Source organism: Antechinus flavipes, chromosome X (genome assembly GCF_016432865.1).
Source record: "Antechinus flavipes isolate AdamAnt ecotype Samford, QLD, Australia chromosome X, AdamAnt_v2, whole genome shotgun sequence".
Classification (NCBI taxonomy): Eukaryota; Metazoa; Chordata; class Mammalia; order Dasyuromorphia; family Dasyuridae; genus Antechinus; species Antechinus flavipes.
This window is the reverse complement of record NC_067404.1, coordinates 10,621,384-10,643,739: the sequence shown is the minus strand read 5'-3', so window position 1 is coordinate 10,643,739 and position 22,356 is coordinate 10,621,384. Positions and strand designations below refer to the sequence as shown.

General features: G+C 46.3%; 1 protein-coding gene across 2 annotated transcripts in view; it reads right to left on the bottom strand.

The window, feature by feature from the left end:
- The window catches only part of ARHGEF9 (Cdc42 guanine nucleotide exchange factor 9), a 244,133-nt gene extending 228,864 nt beyond the window's left edge, over nucleotides 1-15,269 (bottom strand). Inside the window, exons 1-2 of one of the 2 annotated variants that reach the window (XM_051969022.1) lie at nucleotides 14,729-15,269; nucleotides 518-581 (exon numbers count right to left, since the gene is read on the bottom strand). The gene's annotated coding sequence lies outside the window, so the exon portion shown is untranslated. The remainder of the gene's footprint in view (nucleotides 1-517; nucleotides 582-14,728) is intronic. The other variant, XM_051969023.1, reaches the window with a different exon arrangement.
- Nucleotides 15,270-22,356: the final 7,087 nt, after the last annotated feature.

Here is a 22,356-nt window from a genome sequence, read left to right as displayed (position 1 = left end):
GGCTCGGATTAGAGCCAGGGATTCGGATGGGGAATCCGCAGCTTTCCTAGAGTCAACCCGAAGGAAGTGGAGGAGGCAGAGTGGGTAAGGTGTAAGGAAGGGAATGTGCCGTACGTAGAGGTCCACAGACTGAGGAACGAGAGCTGTTTTCATAGAACCGAGAATGTCAGAAGACGTGGAACGGAGAGAACTAAGGGGATGATTGATTATGTCGGGATTTGGACTGCACTCAAAAATAAAGTGAGCTTGGGATGGCCTAACGTACCAGGGATCTTCTCTCTCCCGGAGAGTCCTCCACAGAGCCTCCCACCTCCCAACTTGTAATGCCACCCACGGTTTGGATTAGGAAAGGGGAACACACTCTGGGTGGCTGGACAAGTCATCTGTTCTTCCCCCTTCCCATTAGACCAATGTTATTCCAAATAACCCGTGCTTAAAAAACCTTCATTTCAAAAACATTCATATCGATTTAGGAAAAAAAACAAACCAAAAAACAAGCATTTATACAAGCACCTACTATGAATCGATGGAAACACAAAGGCAGAATCGAGATGGTCCCTGGTTCTCCCGCAGTTCACAACCTATTGATAGAAAGAACACGCTTGTATAAGTAAGGACACAGAGTTTTGTGGGGTTTATGCTCATTTGGAAGTGGAGAAGCCCTATCACTTGGGAGGACCGGCCAACAGTCCTTCCCCATCAGTGTGAAGGACAAATTCCCTCTGAGTTGACATAGCATCTTATTATTGAGCTGGTAGACTTAATAATATATCATTCGATATAATGGCATTCTAAGTTTGGAGTATGAATCCGATAGGTGCAAGCCATCAGGGTATTCCCGTTCATCGGGACCGGGCTCTCTGGGCGGGCGGGAAGAGATAAGGAGAGCAGAGAACAAGCTCAAAGACAGAGCAACTTGAGCTGCTCATCCTCCTGAGAGCAAGGCCATGGACTCCAGATGCAGGATTCAACGTACCTTTTGGGACACGGCCAACACGGGAACAGAGTGTGCCTGACTGCATATGTGCTGAAAGGACTGTGTTTTTCTTTTTTTTCATTGGTGCGAGAGACAGGGACTAGTGATAATATTGCCCCCTCCCCCCAAAAAAAGAAAAGAAAAAAGGTCCAGCAAAGCACTTTTAAATCTAGAAGAGAAGGAACATATACTCTACAGTTTCAAAAGCAGTACGAGGATTGATTATAAGCTTCTTTGAAAAGACATGTTACGCGTAATAGCGTTCGGCAGCGGCTCTCTCTCATGCACACTTGCATCCTCTGGCTGCCAACGGGTCTCTTATAGGGGCTCGCAAATCTGCCCCCTTTCTCCCTTTGCGAACGGGGTTACCTTTTTAGGCTCTCGGCACCTCTTGCTTGGACTCATTCGATGGCCTTCTATCCCAAGCCATTTCTGTGCCTCGAGTCTCCCTTCTGCCATCCTGCCCTCTGGGTCTGGCAGGTTCTTGGGGAGGCAGCTAGCCCACCAAGGCTGTCCAGGAAGCCAAGGGCTAAGTGACTCACGTGTAAGGAAGGCTGAAGGCGTCCTTGAGGGGGTGAGTGGGTGCCTCCTCCCCCAACACACACTCCCAAGGGCCCTAGCAGCATCCTTGGCAAAATGATAGCACCAGTGTAGTAGGGCAGCGATCAGACTGGTGCGGTGGGATGGGCGCGTTCTAAAGCCAATAAAGAGGAAGAGGGCTGCAGCAAACGTCACACCACTGTCCTCTGCCGGACAGAATCGAAACTGCAACTGACTATTTCAAACTCCATCCACCACGGCCCCCTCCCCCCAAAAAACAAAACAACCCATAACACATTCCTGGAGAGAATCATAGAATCTCAATTCAAAGAGCCCCTTAAAAGCCATTTCTTTTTCGAACTTCTCCAACAAGTGAAAAATTCAGACTGCACGAATACCTCCGGTGACGGGGAGCTCACTACCTTTCCCACAGCGGGCCACCTTTTTGAGACAGCACCGTTAGGAAATGCTTCCTTACATTAGGCCTAACTGTTCTGCTCAATAACGTTCAATACTCTTGTTCAAGGCGAGGAGGGTCGACTAGCACTTGGAAAACCGTCTGCCATTCCAGTTGGAGAAGACTCCTCAGAGGACGACTTCATATACGGGGAGATGATGATGGCGGTATAGCAGAAAGGATGTCTCAGACGAGAGACCTGGGTTCAAATCTCGACTCTCAAACTTACTCGTGAGGTGAATCTCGATAATCCCTTTTCCTCTCTGAGCCTCAGTTTCTTCATCAGTAAATTGGGAATCATATTACCTGCCACTCAAGAGAGTATCTGAAGCGGGAGCTTCCAGTAACTCTGATGTAGCTGTATTAGCTGAAGGCTTTCTGTGATAAACACGGGCCGCTGACTTGCCTTCTTTTCTTGTCACTTAGAACATTCTGGGAAAGATCCAGGGGAAGGACCCTGGAGAAGACGGAGGGGGAAGCCCAAGGCCTAGTGAACAGAAGGGAGTGGACGAGGCACCTATAACAGGCCCTGAAAGTGCTCATCGCAGCCATCCAACGGCTCAGCACACACTGACCGGCATGATGAGGCAGCAGCCAAAGCCTTTGCTGCCCGGGGCCATTTTCTTTTCCCGATGGACACCTATAGGGATTCTCTCAGTCCACCCTGAACCCCAGTCTAGTCCAAATCCTCTAATTTATGGGGACGGGGAAACTGAGGCCAAGGAAAGGAAGGGTCCCTTATCCAGGGTCACACCAAGACCCTAGCTCTAGAACTGGAAAGGACCTCAGACATTTCAAGCCCTCATCGGACAGAAGGGGAAACTGAGGCTCAGGGAAGGGATCTGAATCCAGGTTTTCCTGACTCCAAGACCAGTGCCTCAATCCGTAGCACATAACCTCGTGTCTAGCAGATGCTCTGTGGCCGGCCACCGGTTTCCCGAGGGCAGGAGTTGTGTCCCATGGTTAGGACAGAAAGGGACTTGACTGTTCTGGAGTTCAGCCCCCTCACCGTACAGAAGAGGAAGCTGGGACTGCAGAGGCTGGAGTGATTTGCCAGGGTCATCACAGGACCCTAGACCTAGAGATGGAAGAGGCCTTGGAGACCACTGAGTCCCACCCCGTTATTCTCTGTAAACTGAGGCCCAGGGTGGGTAAGGTGCTTAACCAGAATCAAAGCCGGCAAGCCTCGGATCCCCTACCTCAGAGACTAGCTCTCTTCTCAAAACACCAAGTCTGACTACGTAGATAGAACCACATAGTAGGTTCTCAAATGATACCAACTGAATTGGAATTCTCAAGCATTTTCTATATGAGTCAAAGAGAAGGAAGCAGGCGTGACTTTTCTTTGGCACCTCCCTGTAAAGGGGAAGCTCCTTTTAGCCTAGGCCCAGAACAATTCCAAGAGGACCCTAGCTCCCACTGAGGCTGCCACTCTCGAGGCAAATAGAGAGCTTCAGGCAGACAGGTGATAGCCCTTTCCGGAAGGGGATTGAAGGACAGGAAGTGGCCAGAATCGGGGCAGGAAGTGGAGTTGCTTTCTGAGGCTGAGTGACCTTGCCTCCTGATAGTACTCCTTGTGTGATTTGGGGCTAGCCACTTCCTCTCTCTAGGTCTGAGTTTCCTCCTCTGTAAAATGAGGGGACAAGTCTAGATGGTTTCTGAGGTCCTTCCAGGCTCTAAAGTTATAAATCCTTTCCCTGCCACGGACAAGTGTTTGACCTTGGATAAATCCCTTCCCCGGTCTAGTCCTCAGTTTCTCTTTCTCTAAAACAAGCTCAGTCTCCACAGCTTCTAAGCTCTCCTCTATCTCCTCCCTCTGTCACTCACTCCCACTTAGGCCCAACTGTGGCCCTCAAGTGCCCTGCCTCTCGCCAGGCCAAAGGTGAGGGGATACAGACGCTGCTCTCGCCGGCACCTTCGAGGTGCTACAGGTCCGGCTAGAGCCTGGAGCTTCTGGAAGGGCAGCCAGCACGCCGAGGCTCTAGCTGAACAGCCTCTCTTACCGCCCACTCCCCGAGACCTCACTGAGCTGGTCCGCCAGCTCTCTTCCTTGCCAACCAGGGCTGGTGAACAGGGCAGGATGAGGCAGGTCTACCTCCCAGCTCCCACGGCCTCCCTCAGCCTGCTGCTTTCTTTTGCGCAGGCTCTTCCGGGCAGAGTAAGGGTGTGTAAGAGAAATGGGGTGCTAAGGACACGAGGGGTTGGAAAACGAAAGGGCAGAGAAGTGAGGGAGTGATACAGAGGTAGGGAAGTGGCGGTGGGAATACGGGAGGGCAAAGAAATGGAAGGTAAGGAGATGCGGGTGGGGACACGAGGCAGGGAAATGAAGAGTAGGGAAATGGGATGGGGACATGAGGGTTAGGACATGGATATGGGGGAATACAGGATATAAGGAAAGGGGATATGGGGGGTAGAGAATGGAACATGGGAATAAGGAGAGGTAGGGAAATGAAGGAATGATTTCTATTGCCCTCCACTACCTTCTGGGAATCCGAGGTGGCCATAAGATCTAAAAGCGATTAAAACTGGGCAATCTGTGGCCATGTGACCCTGAGGTCACTTTTTCTCTTTGCTGCTTGATTCCATCATTTCTAAAAAGGAGCATTTCATCCAGAGAGGCTCTAATCCCTCTAGCAGTGACATTTTATCAGGAGGCCCCAAGAAGCACCTTCTCTTTGTCTTTCCTCTGGGAGCCCTTCTTGTCTCTGCTTCTGCCTTGAGACCAGGTACCCCAATTTAGTCAGCTCTAAAGGGGGGGGGAGGGCAGAGAAACCACCTAATCCATCCTTCATATCAACACCAGCCAAACTGGTCCACTCTAAGTAGAAGGCTGAGCATGACACTCCGCTGCTCAAAACGCTTCAGTGGCTGCCTCCTTTCCCCCTCTGCTTGAACTCCTCATTTGGCCCCATTTAAAGCCCTTCACAATCGCCCATTTCCAGACTGGTGGCACAGCTCCAGACAGAGCGGTCTTGACAAACTTCTTGTTCTTTACGGAAGACGTTTCATCCTTCGGGTCTTAGCACAGGTTGTACCTGACACCTGGAATCCTTTTCCTCCTCCCCTCTGCCCCTTAAAGTTCCTCTCACAGCTCAACTCAACTCCTCCCTCCTTCAGAAAGCCCTTTTCGGACTTCTCAACTTTAGTATCGCGGCCTATTTCCTTTGGAGAGACAAAGGAAGAGATAAAAGATGCAAGACAGCTAGTCTGGACAGGAGACAGACAGACAGATAGGGGGCGGAGGGTGTCGAGAGGCTAGAGAGGAGAGAAACCTGCTATCTCATACAGGATACATCAAAACTGAAATTTTAAAGCTATTAAAACTTACCAACTTTTAAAATAGTGTGTGTGTGTGTGTGTGTGTGTGTGTGTGTGTGTGTGTGTGTGTGTGTGTCCTTTAGGCCCTTATCTGTGAACAAATATCTCCTCCTCCCCCAAGTAGAATGTAAGTTCCATAAAGTCAGGGCCTGTCTCAATTTTGTATCCAGAAAACAACACACAATAGACACTTAAAAAATGTCTGGATCAGAAAATGTTAGGGATTCTTTTCCCCTTCACTCTCCACCCCCACACTATAGGGTATCCCCTTCCTGAAGCTGAGCTGTCTGAGGGCAGGGCCTAATTAGTCTTTTAGTTTTATATCCCCAGCACCCTAGAAAGTACTTGATAACGTCGGTAGCAATGAACTGGATTGTTCTAAGAAGGCCATCCCCCTGTGGGATTACAAGCTGACCTTGTGAGACAGGACCAAGATCAGTGAGGGCCACAAGCACTGTTCCCCTGAAGGACTGGGAGGGCCTAGGCCCACGGAGTAGTCAGTTAATTCAATGTTTTCCACCTACCTGGGCAGAGAAGCTGAGGAATAAGAGCTCTGATTGGGGGGGGAATGAGCAGCAAACTCAAGGCCCATATGGGGCACTGAAGTTAGGGTCCCTCGGCTCCAGGCAAGAGGTAGGAAGACAGAAGCATTAATGGTACAGGCCCTCAAGGCCTGGCTCCCAACAGAACAGAATTCCCTCAGAAGATTGGAACCTCTAGGACTCTGGAGATTCCACCCATCCCCTTCATTCTCTCCCAACCTTGAAGGTCCAGAGAACAATGGGAGGTCTTGCTTCCAGCCTAGTTTAAGTTGGAAGCCTGTCCCGACAGGATGGGAGACTTAAGCCCCCACCCCTGGCTATACATTATTCAGCTCCTCTAAAGCCCTGGTCCCCCAGGATGGGGGAACGGAGGGCAGGGAAATCCAAAAGAAGCATTCATCTAATCTCCAGGACTTGGGCAGGGCAACAACTTGGCCTTCCAGATCCTTCCCTCCCATCGCCATTGATGTTTCCATAAGAGAGTTGGCTTCCTTGGGACTAACTGTAGGCTGGCCTTCCTCTCACTCTCTCCAGTACTAAAATGGGGGTGGGGTGGGAATGAAGTCCCTTCGCTTCCCTAGGCCTGCTTCCTCCCTTGTGTAATGAGGGGGATGGCCTCCACAATCTCTAAACCCTTTTCTAGCTCTAAACCTCCTGGTAGTCAAGAGTGCCAAATTCCTTCCATCTCAAATTATGACTTGGAAAATCCAGGCTGCTTTCGGGCCCCTTTTTTCACTCCCCCTTCATTATTGTCGTTGTTGGTGTTAATAATAATAATCATGACTATTAAAGCTCCCATTTCTTTAGAGCTCTTGAATTTGGCAAAGCACTTTCCTTACAAGCCTGTGAGGTCATTAAGACAACCATTACCACACCTATTTTTTCAGATGAAGAAACTGAGGTTTAGGGAGATATAATGGCACAATGGGCAAGAGTACTGGAGTCATAAAGTCTCAAATTCAAATTTCACCTCAGATACTTTCTAGTTGTGTCCCTAGATTGTCACTTGACTGCAGCCTGCCTCAGTTTAGTCATCTGTAATATTTGTCTCCCAATGAGACAATTTCTGTAAAGTGCTACACAAACCTTAAAGCACCAGAGACATGTTAGCTCTTTTTATTATTATTAGGTTTGTTCATTATTAAAATTGTTTATTATTGATAATTATTTCTGATTACGGTGTGTTAATAATTATTGTTTCTTATTGAAGTTTGTTAAGTATTTACTATCCATCATTAAGGTGTGCTAATTCTTAATAATTATTTATTAAGGTTTATTATTATAATGATCAATTATTGTTTCTTATTGTGATTTAATTATTAACATTATAAAGAGTTCTTCATTATTAAAGTTGCTTATTATTAATCATGGCCTGTTAACTATAATGACTATTGTTTCTTATCGTGGGTTATCATTAACATTATTATTATAATTTGTTAGTTATTAAAATTGCTTTTTAACAATTATTTCTCATGGTTTTTATTATTATTTCTTACTGCAGTTTATTAACATTATTTATTGTTAATCATTAAAATTTGTTGACGATTAAAATTGTTTATTAATCATTGTTTCTTATTGTTAGCATTATTTATTATTAGGGTTTGATAGCATAATCATTAATTAATGTTTCTTGTTTTGGCTTATTAATTATAAACATTATTGTTAATCATTAAAGTTTTTTTAATTATTAAACTTGTTTATTATTAATAATTACTTCTTATTATGGTTTCATATTGGGTGACCTCCCAATCTTTCAAAGCCTCCTCTCCTCAAAGCCACCTTCCCTCCAAACATCCCATTTGGGGGCATGAAAATGTTATTATTAATAACACTACCACTAAAAAGAATGACTAACATTTCTGTACATATGTGTGTGCATACACACACACATGTACATATACACACGTGTATACAGAGAAAGAGAGGGAAAGAGATGATATTCCAAAAAGTTTAGTGGAGCTTGAAGTCGTTAAAGTTTAAAATGGCACCAAGAGATTTCTGTGTATATACATAGACAGGTATATATAGACAAATGCATATGTATACACACGTACATACGTTATGCATGGGCTACGCATACCCGTATGTACATGTGAGCTGCACAATATGCGCTGCGTATGCACACACATGTGTATGTGTAATTTTACCCACACAACAATCCTGAGAGGTGGGTGCTATTATTAGCCCCATTTTATGAGGATAATAATAAATTTAAATGGTTTAAACAGGTCACATTAGAGTTGTTTCAATTGCCCATCATAATTTTTATTTATATCCTAATTATATTCATTTCAAACTTTGCTTTAACAAGTTTTTGGTCCGCTTTTACACGATCCACTGATTCAGAAATGATTCCAACATGAATAACAAATCTACTCTGTGTCGGGGGAAGAGAGAGGAGGAAGAAAGAGACAGAGATAGGGAAGGGAGGATTCAGGAGAAATCAAATAGAGACGGAGGAAATGAGAGGAGAAAGAAAGGAAAGGAGACACACAGAGAGACAGAGAAGAGAGAGAGAGAGGTTGGGAAGCAAGAATGTTCTAAGAATCGAAACTAACAAAATCCTGAGAGAGCTGGGCCAGGCAGCTAGGAGGGAACCTGGAAAGAGAAACGCCACCGAAATCCAGATGGGAGAAAGGATCCAGGAGGAAAGGTTGGTCAACAGGGCTAAATCCAGCAGCTCTATTGCTATACTAATTAAGCAATTAGGAGATTATCGATAACTAGGGTACAGAATATTTAGATGCTCTGTAAAAACTCTGTGAGGGGCATGAAAGAGTGTGAAGAGTGGATACTGGGTGAGTAGTGGGTTGGAGACTTGCCCTGAGAGTGGGGAAGACCTGAGGCGCTGTCCTGCCTCTGACCCCTCCTCGCTGGGAGACCCTGGGCAAGGGGCTTCTAAGCTGACCAATTTAGGCAGAGGAACGCTCCTCCCCTGGGGATCTCAATTCCAGAAAAGTCCCAGGATCCAGCTCTACCAAAGAATTGTTCTTCTTGGTTCTTTACTACCATCATTGTGAAAATAAAAAACCACAGAGGATCCCTGCTCTCTGCATGCAGCCCTGGCTGGACAGTCTGGCATCCTTTCTTTCTCTCCCCCTTCCCATCTTCCTCCTTCTCTGTCTCATTGACTTATCTCTCAGTGTCTGCCTTTGTCTCTTGGTGTGTGTGTGCGTCTGTCTGTCTGTCTCCCCTACTCTCTTTCTGTCCCTTCCCCATCTCCTTTCTCTGTCTTTCTCCCTCTCCCTCTTCCTTTTTTGGTCTCTTTCTTACTCTGCCTGTCTCTTTCTTCTCCCTTCCTCTGTGTCTCTGATTTTCTTTCCATCTCTAGCTCACTCCTTCCCATCTTCCTTTCTCTTTTCCATCTCACTGTTTCTCTCTTTCTTGCTTCTCCATCTATCTCTTTCCCCTTCTAAAACATGAACACCATGGAGTTTAACCTCCCGGCAGTTGGTCACTATGGAGACTGAGGTACAGATCACTGAAATGGCTTAAGCTACTCAAAGTCTAATCCTAATTCTGACTTTTTTTTGTATCTTTATTTATAAGACATTTTAAAATAGTTTAGGTGCCCAAAAGAAAAGCTTCAGTATCAAAACAAAAGAGGGGAGAGCAAAGCTGGTCAGTCAGAGAAGCAGGAGCTCCTTTTCCCATCCCTGCCCCCAAGAGTCTTCAATCATCATCCAAGGGGAAGAGGACTCAAGAGACAGTAAATGTCTTGACTGGGTAAACGGACTAGAGCGGGCAGCCCCAGGGAGGTAGTTACTCATTGTGATACAGACACAGAACCCAAGGGAATTCCATAGTAGTCCCCCTTCCCCCCCCTCTCCCCCTCCCCGAAATGAATGCTTTACTAATGTTTCGTTCTGTCACTTTAAGATACTGGTCTCCCTAAAACCAAATGGTCATTATTTCTGTATAGATTTTTGTATATGCCTATATATGGATTATTCCAAATGGGACAAATGGGAAGCCACGTGTAATGGGGGAGGGGGGGAAGAAGAGGCACAGGAGACATACACATAGAGAGAGACAGAGAGAGGCTACAGAGACAGACAGGGAGACAAAGAGAGAAGAGAGACAGAAAAAAAAAGAAGACAAAGAAGAAAAAAGATGAGAGGATAAGAAACAGAAAGACAGGGACAGAAAGAGAAACACACAGAAAGTGAGAGTCAGACAGAGAGACAAGAGAGACAGGAAAGAAACAGAGATAATGAAAGACAGTGGAGACAGAGACAGACAGAGGAAGGAGAGCCAAGGAGGGACATAGAGACACAAAGATGAAAGTTGGGGTGGAGAGGAAATGGAGAAGGAGAGACACTTTCCTAATTGCTGAGGACATTCCCAACAAAGGTGTGTGTGTGTGGGGGGGGGGGGGTGTCTCAGAACTAGATTTTTTTTTTTAAACAGAGATTGGATTGGTTCACGTTCGGTAACTATAGTTCCCCAAAACAAAGAAAGAACAAATGAATCGACAGGAAAAGAAATTGAGGCACAACTAAAGGCAGTGGAAGTGAAGGAGAAAGAAAGGGCTGGAGTTCCAGCTGAAGGGAGGAGTGGGGAGCCTGTCCATCGGTCCCTATTACTGTTAGGATCAAGGGCTATCTTTATGTTTGGCATTTCAAATCCTTTCAATCTGGTTCTAGTCACTTTTCCAGGCCCGTTATATGTGCTGCTCCTCCCCCAGAACCCAGCCAAACCAGCCCACTTGCCATCCTCAGCCCTGCACAGCATTTGCACCCGTTGGCCCCCATGTTCCCTTCCCCTTCCCCTACTCTCCTCTATCGCTTAGTATCTCTAGCTTCTTTCAAAACTCAGTCCATCTGCCATTCTCCTTTCAATTGCTTCCAAGGGAGTGGGAGGACATTCACAAAATGGGTACTGACTACAAGCTTTCTCCTTATGTGAGTAATCATGATCTCTATTCTCACGTCAGCTCTTTAAAGGTGCACTTTTGGCACCTAACAGTGCCCGGTTTACACAGTAGGTGTTTTAATGTTTGTAGATTGACCGAGGACTGTGTTGATCTTTTTTTCTTTTTCTGCTTACCCCTTCAAGGAGAGTCTCTCAAGTGTTTACCCCAAAAGTCGGGACAGTTTCAGGGTTCCCCCCCCCCCATCACTATGGCCAAGAATTTCTCCCTACTGGATTGGATTTCCACAGGAGGGAAAACTGAGACTTAAAAAGATGTGGTTTGCCTAAGGTCATAGTCCTGAAAGTGAGAGGGGGACAGAAATAATACAAAGGCTCACTGAGGGGGATGGGGAAATTGGCAAGAACATAAGGAACAATGCTACCCAAAGGCAAGGAGCATTTATTAAGCACTACCTGTGTGCTGGGCACTAGGCCTTCCCTAAGCCTCAATTTCTTCCTCTTAAAATGAGCTCAGCCTAGCTAGCCTCTAGGAACTACTCCATCAAGCTCTGGATCTAGGATCCTTTAAGTAATCCAAAAAGTTCCAGTTTCCTCCAGACCCCACCTCATCCTGGGATGGCAGCTACTGCCAACTACTCCAAGCATTCCTCCACCAAGAAATTGGGAACCACCATGAAGCTCTCAATCCAGAGCCACTCATTCTTGTTCCCAGAGAGGGAGGGACTGGCATTAAGTAGGGCAGCCAACCCAGTTCACTGGACTTAACAGGTCTGTAATCAGAACAGGAGTCTCAAGAATTGTCATCTATCAACACCTTCATCAAAGTTCCCTAGGATAGGGTGGGGCTCGGATCCTGGCAAGTCACTCCCCCCTTCTGAACCATAATTTCACCATCTGTAACGTGTGAACAATGAATGCTTACACTCTACACCGCTTTTCAAAACAGACCCCCTTTCTTTTTAAAAATTCTAACAATAAGTATTTTATTCTCAAAATACATGCAGAGTTTTCAACATCCACCCTTTTTATTTTTTTAATTAAAGCTTTTTCTTTTCAAACATGCATCATTTACAACATTCACCTTCGCAAAACTTTCTGTTTCAAATTTTTCTCCCTCCCTTCCCACCTCCCCTGGACAGCAAGTAATGCAATATAGGTTCAATATGTGCAATTCTTCTAAACATACGTCTACATTTATTATAGTGCACAAGAAAAATCAGATCAAAAAGGGGAAAATGAGAAAGAAAGGAAAAAAAGCAAACAAACAACAAAAAAAGGTGAAAATGCTATGTTGTGGTATACACTCAGTCCCCATAGTCCTCTTTCCTAATGCAGACGGCTCTATCACAAGTCACATCACAAGGAATTGACCTGAATCACCTCATTTAGACCCCATTTCTCCGGGAAAAAGTTAAGGTTTACAGAGTGATTTCCTCCCTAGATGGCAGTGAAGTAGAGAAGAGAAATACACTCATTTTGGATAGGCAGAAACTGATGTCTAGAGTGATCACAGGATCATAAACTAGAAAGAACTCAAGTTTATCTACTCACCCATATTTAACCTATATCAGATTGCTTGTTGTCTTGGCGAGAGGGGAGATAAGGAAAGGAGGGAGACAAATTTAGAACGAAATGAATGTTAAAAATTATCTTTTCATATATTAGAAAAATAAAATACTAACGAACAATGTAATTGTAAAGAGCAACCAGCCCAAAAAAAGGATACCTAGCAAATACCCCAATGCATCAAGCCATTATCCAACAAATGAGCATCTCTTTATTTTTCCCCCAATTATTATGTTATCATAAAAAGTGTTGTTATCTAGCCCAATCTATTCATTTTATGAATGAAGAAACTAAGGCTCAAGAAGGGCCCTGACCAAGTCACAGAGGTTGGAATGGTCATACGAGTAGTCAATCGGGCCTTGGATGGAAGCCACAAAGTGCTAGTGGCCCTGGAATCAGAGGGTCTGATTTAAATCCCACCTATATCTGTGACCCTGGGCAAATCAATTCCCCTCAGGGGCCTCAGTTTCCCTTTGGATAAATTGAGAGATCTGGCCTAGCTGGTCTCCGAGGTCCCTTCCAGCTGTAGATGATAGATGTAGGATTGGGCAAGCCAAATCCAAATGTTGGAATTCTCAAGTCTGTGCTTTTCCTCCCCGACTTGCTTTTTCCTTTGGGGCCCAGCTGCACTTTGGAAGTTCAGCTTTCCATTGAAAACTGGGCTAGGAGTTAATCTGATTTAAGAGATCTGTGTGGCCACCAGGCGGTCTGGAAGGAAAGGCCTAGGGAGAAATCCTAGGAGGGATCAGTTCCTTAATCCAGGAATGAGGTAACAGCACCTTCAAGGCAGGATTTCCCCACGGAGACCAAGGAGGCAAGATGCTTTTCCCCAATTTTGTGGCCTGTGTCTTCACAGGACCCGAAGATCATTTGGGGCTCGAAACTCCAATTGGTTCAGCCCTCTATTGTGGAAGCAAAAGTCAAAATGGGGAGCCGGCCGAGCCCCTTTTGATTTTTCTTACCTCCTCACATCCACAATGTAGGCTAGCAGGTAGTGAGCCTTAGAAGCCAGACTCTCAGAGGCAGAAGGACTTTGGGAACAGAACACAGGCAAGCTGGAATTCACTTGAGGAGGTAGCTGTGCAGACTGTGATTTGAGTTCATGCACACTCGGTTTGGAAGGGAAGAGGGTGGCAGCCCAGAGACTGGCCCGGATGCGCCTGGGGTCACAGAGTAAGGAACTGCTAAAGACTGCGCAACAAAGCTCCTCCGAACCAATAGAACGACTACTTAGACCCCACGACTTAAACCGTTGAGTCATCCGAATTCAAACCTGGGCTTTCCAACTGTGGGGGAGATGGGAGGGGGTAGGGAATCACGGTGGGGAGGGAGGAGGGTGGCGGGGAAGAAATCCTGGGGAGTGGGCAGGAACAGGCGCACTAATGCAGCATGGAAATTTGCTAATTTCCCCTCTTCCCCTCCACTACTGTCTCCAACATCCTGTCCCGTGGCCAAACAGCAAGGCCCCACGTCAGGGGCTCGCCTAGCTGGAAGGCTCAAGGAAGTCCAAGGATCTCTCCAGCGCTCCCGTCCCCGCAATTCCCCTGCATGCGTGAGACCCCCCTAGTCTGTCCCCGGGGTAGGGGGGCTCTGAAATGCCCCCAACGTCTTTCCCGCAGAGGCCCAGATGGCAAGCCACGGTCCCCTAGCTTCTCCGGCTCAGTCCTAGTCCCCGGCCAGCCACGGCTCACTGGCTTTCCTGGACGGCTGCTCCCACTTGGATTCCTGTGACTCCAATGCTGTGACACCCCGTGGAGTCAGCTTACTCCCATTCTACTCCTCTACTTATTATCTGCTCACCTATGCTCCCCACGCAGCCGCTAGCTGACCCGCCGCCTACCCAGCCCCCACCCCTTCAGCTCCACTCCCGCTCCAACGGCATAAGTCATTCAGTCTCCTCGGCCGCCCTCACCCTATCCGCCCCCTCTTCCCGGCCCGAAGCTCCTATCCCCGGTCCCAGCCAAAACAAAAACAGTAGGCTTTGCCCTCGACTGTCTGATTCCTCCGGGCCTTCCGGGTAGAAGCGCTAACTGGCGTCAAAAGGAACGCTTCTGAGGGAGAGCCGGGGAGCCTGGGATGGGGGTGGGATGGGGGGAGCGTGCCAGGGAAGGGACCGGCGCATCCCAGAAGCACCCGACAGGAAAGTGCCTGCGTGAAACTCGGCTACGTAGCCTCCAGGGCCGGGGAGATCACTCTGCGATCGCAGTCCCTTATCTGAGAGAAGGTGGGAACCGGGTCACCGAGTCCGTCCCGTCTCGTAACAGGAATCATCTGCCATAATCTATGGAAGTCGGAAGCTTGGGAGCTCCCTAATTCCCTCCGACCCATCCCACCTTTCAGTCCCGCCACCCCCACTCCCCACCCCGGGGCTGGGCGCGTAGGGGCCACCCTCCCTCCTTCCAACTCCCGAACGAGCGGGCCCCGGAGCTGGACCCGCGAGGGCGGACGCGCTACCTCCGGTGATAACTTGCTCCGGCTTGGGGGCGTCCTCGATCTCCGGCTCCTAACTCGCCGTCGCCGTCGCCGTCGCGGTCCCGCTCCCGGTTCCTCTCTCGCTCTAGCTCTCGCTCACGTTCTCTCTCCCAATCTTCTTCTCGGATTCTCTCACGCTCACGGTCTCGTTCACGGTCACGGTCTCTTTCTCGATTCCTCTCTCGATCCCTGTTCCTGTGCCCGTCGGAGCGGTGACTTCGGGCTCCGGAAGACTCTTCAGAACTTGTGGTCGGGCGGTGGGAGGCCGACTCTCTCCCCCGAGACGCCTTCCTCGAAAACCCGAGAGCTGAAGCCCGAGAACTCCCTGAAGCGACCGAGGAGCGTTGAGCAGCCCCGCGGGCCGACAGTCCGGAGACGGCGGGAGCTCCGGCAAGATGGGGACGCCAAGAGAGCCCCATTCATCGAAGGCGAGGCGCTGGGGTGAGCGCTGAGGTGGCCAGGGCCAGCGCTGGATCGGGGTCCCGGCCGGGGGCAGAGCGAACACCGGCTGCCTGCGGGACTGCTGGGCCAGCTGTGCGGAATGGGCGGGGCGGGGCGGGGCGGGGTCAGGATGGTTGCCTAGCACGCCAGTTTCCTAGAACCGCGGCCGTCGCGGGGGCCGCCCCTCTAGGTCACAATTGCCGGAAGGTGGGCTGGGGATGACAAAGGGCTGCGGGGGCAGAGAGAGGGACCCACGGGGTGGGGGCGGGGCCGGGGCCGGACCCGTTTGGCCCCGGGGAGGCTAGGCCCGGGGCGGGTAGGCTGCGTCTGGCTCCGAGCCAGCTTTCCTGAGACAAATAGCGGCTAGAGCTGGCGCCCCTCGAGTAATTCCTCCTCTCTTCCCCCTCTCCCCTCTTCCTAAACCTCCCCTTCCTCCTCTTCCTCCCCCTCCCCTTCTCCTCTTCCTACTCTCCTTCCTTCTCTTCCTCCCCCTCCCCTTCCTCTCCCCTTCCTCTCCTTTTTTCTCTCCCTCCCCCTCCTCCTCCCCCTTCTCCTCCATTCCTCATCTTCCTCCTCCCCCTTCTCCTTTCCTCCTCCTCTTCTTCCTTCTCCTCCTCTTCTTCCTCCTCCTCCTTCTCATCCCCTCCCCCCTCCTCTCTCCATTGACTCACTCAATGGAAGTGCCTGTCCCTTCCCTGTCATTTCTTAAATTTTGCAGATATCCCCAGGCCTTTTCCCCCCCTGTCCTTTCTGTTGTATGTCATTATTGGCACCTACTCCCAGCTAGGGGTAAAGAGAGTCGGATGGGAAAGCTTAGGTTCCATTCCTGGCGAGCAATCTGCTCCTAGCCCTCCTCAGCCCGTGCAATAACCATTGTACTCACCACACCGTGGCTTGGTGATTGTGGAGAACATGTTCTGTGACCCTCCTTGCCCTCTAGAGATAGGAGTTGTTTTCAAACACACACACAATCTAGCAATCTCTCTCCATCTTGAATTGGGATTCTTCTGACCCAAGGACACTTCCTAGCTGCTGGGTCCGTGAATCGGACCCTTGGTGCTGGCAGCAGGCTTTCACTTCTCTCTCCCACTCTTTTATTTTGCTCTTTCCTCCCTTCTAATTCACCACCTCTTTCTTCTCTACCTCTCTATACTTCCCCCTTCCTTTTCTTCTTTCCCTTCTTTCCCTCTTTCCTTACTTCCTTTCTTTTCTCTCTCCCCCTTCTTCCTCCTCCCTCCTCCACTTCTTCCTCTTTTCCTGCCCTCTCCAATCTTCTTTTCCCCTAAACAACAATCATTGAGTAAGTTCCTATTGCTGAATGCTGGGAGTCTGAGACAAAACACAAACAAGCCCTACCTTCTGAGAAATCAGTTTTTATAGGGAAAAGTCAACTTGTGCCCAAATAAGTATATACAAAATAAATCGTGGGTGTCCCTAGCAGGGGTCCTCAAACTAAGGCCCGCGGGCCAGATGCGGCAGCTGAGGAAGATTATCCCCCTCCTCCAGGGCTAGGAAGTTTCTTTATTTAAAGGCCCACAAAACAAAGTTTTTGTTTTGACTCTAGTCCGGCCCTCCCACAGTCTGAGGGACAGTGACCTGGCCCCCTATTTAAAAAGTTTGAGGACCCCTGCGGAGTCTCAGTGCAGTTTAAAGTGACTGAAGCTTTAAGCTTGTTTTTAAAGGGGCATCTTTAAGGGAGTGGGAAGGAGATGAGAGAGCTGGGAAGAAGGCATTTGAACTAGGCTTTGAAGGGAAGGGGATTCTCCAGTGTGCTAAATAAGAATGCACTCCCTCCTCACCTGTGCCTCCTCCTCACTTGTGCCTCAGTGCAAAAGTGAAGAGACAGAATGGAATGTTCTGTATGAGCACTGAACTGAAGACACCAGATAGTTCTTACTGGGAAAAACTGTCTGACAAGTACTGGTGTGTTACAGACCCAGAAAGATCCCAGTAGAAACGAATAGGGGGGAATATTAAATGCCAGATGGATCGTTTTATTTCATAGTAGAGGTGAGAGAAAATGACAGGAAATTCTGGAGTTGGAGAACCCCGTGGTGACACCGTTAAAAAAGTTGTACAAACAAAACCAATGCAACCAAAATTCAGAGGAAAACAGAAAGCTGGGGAAAAACTATTGCAGAAGTCTAATCAAGGGGTGTCGAAGGCCTGACCTAGGCTGGTGGCGGAATGAGTGGAGAGAAAAGAATGAATGAAAGACATGAGGGAGAAAAAACAGATCTGAACAACCAATTGGATGTGAAAAGTGAGGAAGGTGGAGTGAACCTGGGTGACTGGGAGGATGGTGGTGCCCTGTTCAAAAAGGAAAGTTAGGAGGATAATAGAGTTAAGTACATAGGGTGGGGTGAGGTACACTACTAAGAGTAAAAGACAGATCCAGTGGAAGAAAATTGATGTCGGGGGACTGGAGCTCAGGAGAGATCCCAGGGCATCATCTGCATTTGGACAATAATAGAGATCCCAAAATGTTCCTCCCTCTCCTCTCTTCCCCTTCCCTCCTTCTCTTTCCCCCATTCCTTTTCCTTCCTCTCTCTCTTGCTTCCCCCTTCCCCTCTCTCTCACTCTCTTATCTCTTCCTTTCTTTCTTCACCCCTCCCTTTTCTTGTTCCTGACCCTTTTCTTCTCTCTTCTCTTCTTTCCCCCTCCCTTCTTCTCTTTCCTTTCTTCCCTCCCCCCCTTCCCTCCAGCTGTCAACCCGGTGCAATGGGGCCAATCTCTCTCTGGGATGGCCAAGCTCAGACTTGTAGCCCAACATTTCATCAGGCTAATTGCAAATCTCCTGAAAGCAAAGCACTCTGCTGCAGGCTACCCAGGGGGCAGGAAACCCTGTAGTATGTGTATGGTGTGAATGTGTATGTGTGAATGAGTGTCTATGTGTGTATGTGTCAAGTGTGAGCTTGTGAGTGTTTGTATATATGCATCGTGTGTATATGTGTATGTGAATGTGTATGTATGAGTGTGTGTAGGTGAATGGGTGAGTTGGTGAGTCTGTGTGTATGTGTGTATATGTGTATGTGATGTGTGTGCTGCAAGGGAGCCTGAATCCCAGGGATTGGTACCGCCTCTGCCCCAAGATCTCCAAAGTCCAAGAAAACTTCCAACTAGGAGCAGAAACTTGGCTCTTCTGCAAAAGTACTCCCCATTGAGCTGCAATTGTGATTGCATCACCCCAGGAGGGCAGATTCCCTGAGTGTTAATCACAGCTCGAAGTTTCTTAATCCCCTTTGAAAGAAAGAAAAAAGGAAAAGTTTCTCTAATTCTCCAGATCAACAAGTCTGAAGCCTTGGAAGCAGGACCCAAATCATTCTTGAACCCAGATGTAAATACCCTTCCCTGTCCATCACAGTTGGCCCTAGAGAAGAGAGTAGTGAGGAGAAAGGATGGTGGGGTTGGAGGTCTGAGTTTTACTATTAGCTCTGAGTTCTGTTACCAATTTACTCCATGTTCCTCTCACTGAGACTTGAGTTCCTCTGCAACCTGAGGGGACTGAGTGGATCCCATACCTCCCGAAGTCTCTTCCAATTGAGGTATCACAAGACTTCTGGAAGAGAAGACCTACACCTGAGTGCTAGATTTAATTGCTCGACTTAAAAATGTCCTAAACTGACTTCCATGCCACATCTTATGCTTTTTACTAGAGAAATTAGAATGCTGCAACTGGCAATAATGCAAATACATCTGTATAACTTGACAGAAGAATCACTATTCCCTCAGCAGTATGAATGACAAATTAAAGAAGCCAGTTGGCAGCAGGACAGGCTCATACCCAAAGAAGGAAAATCAGGATCGCTATTTGTTTGTTTTGGTTTGTTTTTTAAGCATCTTATATCCCTACCCATAGAGGTTTATAATTGTATTTACAAATAAAGCAACTCTCTTTAATGATAAGAATGGATATTTTTTAGGAAATTATTCATAAATAAAATTATTCCAAAGTAAACACCATAAATTGGATTTTTTTCTATTAATACATATGTAAATGCATTAAAATAAACATTCTGATCTTTATGACTTATTTATTCTGAGGATTATCGGGAGGACATTGCAGTTGCTGAAGAGAACAAAATCCAACTACAGCAAATGGGAGAACGACTTGCGAAAGCTTAGCCATGAAAGCAAAGCGTCGGAGATAGAGTACAAACTAGGAAGATCAATGACAGGTGGCGACATCTCTCCCATCTGATTGCGGTCAGATAAAAGGAATGTTCTTATTGTCTTCATTAGCGTTTGTGTGCCCTGAATCAGAAAAAACGTTTTATCTGAGTACAATACACGGGTCCTTTCTTTAATTTCTTATTCCGTGCTTTAAATCTAAAGTTTCCCCCCAGAATCAATTTAATCAAATCAGTAAGCCTTGTGATAATTACATTAAATGAGGAAATTGTTGATCAGCCTCCCCAGAATGCCTACCTAAGAGTGATTTATTTGTTTACTTCTGGGTCAGCAGAGGTGCCTAAAATGTCTCTAAGATTATAGAGAAAAGAGAAGAACTTTTCATCTATTCCCTGCTTTGCAAAGAAATTTGAATAAATTCAAAAAAAGTCACAGCAATGCATGTAAACTTCTCATTCTTCCTATGAACCTTGAACAATGATGTCTCATGAACAGTTCCCTCTTTATGTTAAACATCTTGCTAACGATATACTTCTGCATAGTGGCTCAGAGTTAGATAAAGCCTAATTATGATGGTAAAAGAAGTATCAATATTAATTTCAATAGCTCACATTTATATGGCACTTTCATGTTGACAGAACGTTGCTCTGTGTAGTAGGTAATGCAAGCATATTTATACTCATTTCATAGCTAAATCCATTAATATTTGTTAAGCCTCTTCTAAATGCCAGACGTTGTTCAAGGTGCTGGGAATACAAGTACAAAGAACGAAGCAGTCCCTATTCATGAAGACTTTGTGTTCTAATAAGAAGATAAGATTGTGTGCAAATATACACAGCATAGTTATGCAGTGAGAACTAAGCTTCAAGGAGCTAGAGTGAATATTGGAAGTGTTAAACATCTTCCTAACTTTAAAAAAAATTTTTATTATAGCTTTTTATTGACAGCATATGCTTGGATAATTTTTCAACACTGATCCTTGCACTCACTTCTGTTCTAACTTTTCCCCTCCTTCCCTAGATGGCAGGCAGTCTCATACATGTTAAACCTGTTAAAGTAGATCTTAAATACAATATATGTGTATATATTTATACAGTTCTCTTGTTGCACAAGAAAAATCGGATTTAGAAAGAAGGTAAAAATAACCTGGGAAGAAAAACAAAAATGCACGCAGCCCACATTCATTTCCCAGTGTTCTTTCTCTGGGTGTAGCTGGTTCCGTTCAGCACAGAAGGGTCACTATTTGTGATTGATCTTTCTGGAAGAATCTAGGATGAGAGGAATTTGGTTTGTGGAGGTAGAGAACCTGAGTTCAAATCCCAACTCTGCTAGCTGTGTGAGCTTGGGCAAGTGATATTTGATTTTTTCCTTATCTGTAAAATGTGAGTTCTATACAATATAGAATATTATATATACTAATACTAATGTACTAATATAGATTGAGCTTGCTTTGACTCTCAAGTGTCTTTCTCTCCTTGGATACAAGGAGAAGGGAATAAGTATTTATTTATGGACCAGATATTGCACTCAGGGCTTTATAATATTTCATTTGATCCTCACAATAACAGTAGGAGGTGGGTGCTATAATTATATCCATTTTACAGCAATTTGAGTCAAATGGTAAGTAGGTGTCTGAGGCTATATTTGAACTCAGGTCTTTCTGACCAGGCCAGCACCCTGTCCACAAATGGGGATACTGGTAGCACTTACCTAGTAGGATTCCCATCTCTTCTTCCCCTACATGCACACCTCCCTCACACACTGCCCTTCCTTCTTCAATGAATTCAGCACTTAGCTCTAAGTCTTTCTCTCCTCTCCAGCTCATGCTCTCATAATACTAGAAGAGTTCAGCATACACAGTGATGCTCCCTTAAACACCCTCAAACTCCCATCCTCTGGGTGCTCTCCAAATACACATAAAGAAGGAAGAAAACAAGCATTTATTAAGCACCTACTATGTGCCACACTGTGGGAGCCAAGACACTAGTGCTTTGTGGGAGTGGGTTGAATGAGTCCGGGATTGCACTAATAATACAGTATGTGATAATAATAATAGATAGAATAATATATTAAGAACATATAAATGTAATAATAATAAATGATAGAATAATGCATGAGATGAATGTGTATTGAAAAATATATTTATCATATAAAATCACATTATTATTATACATATTCATAATTCCCTTGATAATGACAATAATAATAATGTAACACTAAAGAAGCACCTTCAACTTGGCACAGAGATATCTCCAGGAAGCTATTCAAATCTGTGGGTCCACGTGCCTCACTTTCCTCTCTGGAGCCATCTAGATCAAGTGGATCAGGAGGACTGGAGATGGTCCCGGATGCAGGGATGTGGGATAGAAAATCCAGTTGGTGGAAGTATTGAAATTTGGCAAGGCATGATAGGACAAAGGGGTGGGGACTTGGAGACTGGAGAATAATGTAATGTTGAATTGGTTGTCCACATGGTTAAATTAGGAAGGAAAGAAAATGAAGCTGGATTCGAAGGCTGTGATGGTCTTAGAAAGTGCTTAGCTCAGTGCCTGGCGCATAGAAGGTGCTCAGAAATGTTGGTTGCCTTCCTTCTTTGGGTGTACATTCAGGGGAGCAAATACCTGAGGTTTTGAGGAGGAAAGGTTTCTTATTATGCTATTTAAATGAATCAATGCCTTTAGTTTGGATTACTCCTTTGCTGATGAATAAAACTAAGTAAGCATTTTGTTAGGTAATGAGCTCTGGTTTTGAGTAGCTATGCCTTCATCCCAAATCACTCTTTCACTGATTGGCTAATAGGTCTTCGTCCAAGCCTCACCTGGCCATTGTTTGAGTTTTGGTGGTTCAGAGGGAGTATAAATATGCAATTATTTTTGTTCTGGCCAGAAACACTGATCTTCTCCTCCCAGACTGATTCTTTATATATATATTTTTATTTTATAATAACTTTATATTGACAGAGATTGATTCTTTTGGGACGCCAAACTAGGCCATCTTTTGCCTTAATTCTTACCTAGCCTTTGAGGGCCATCTCCAGT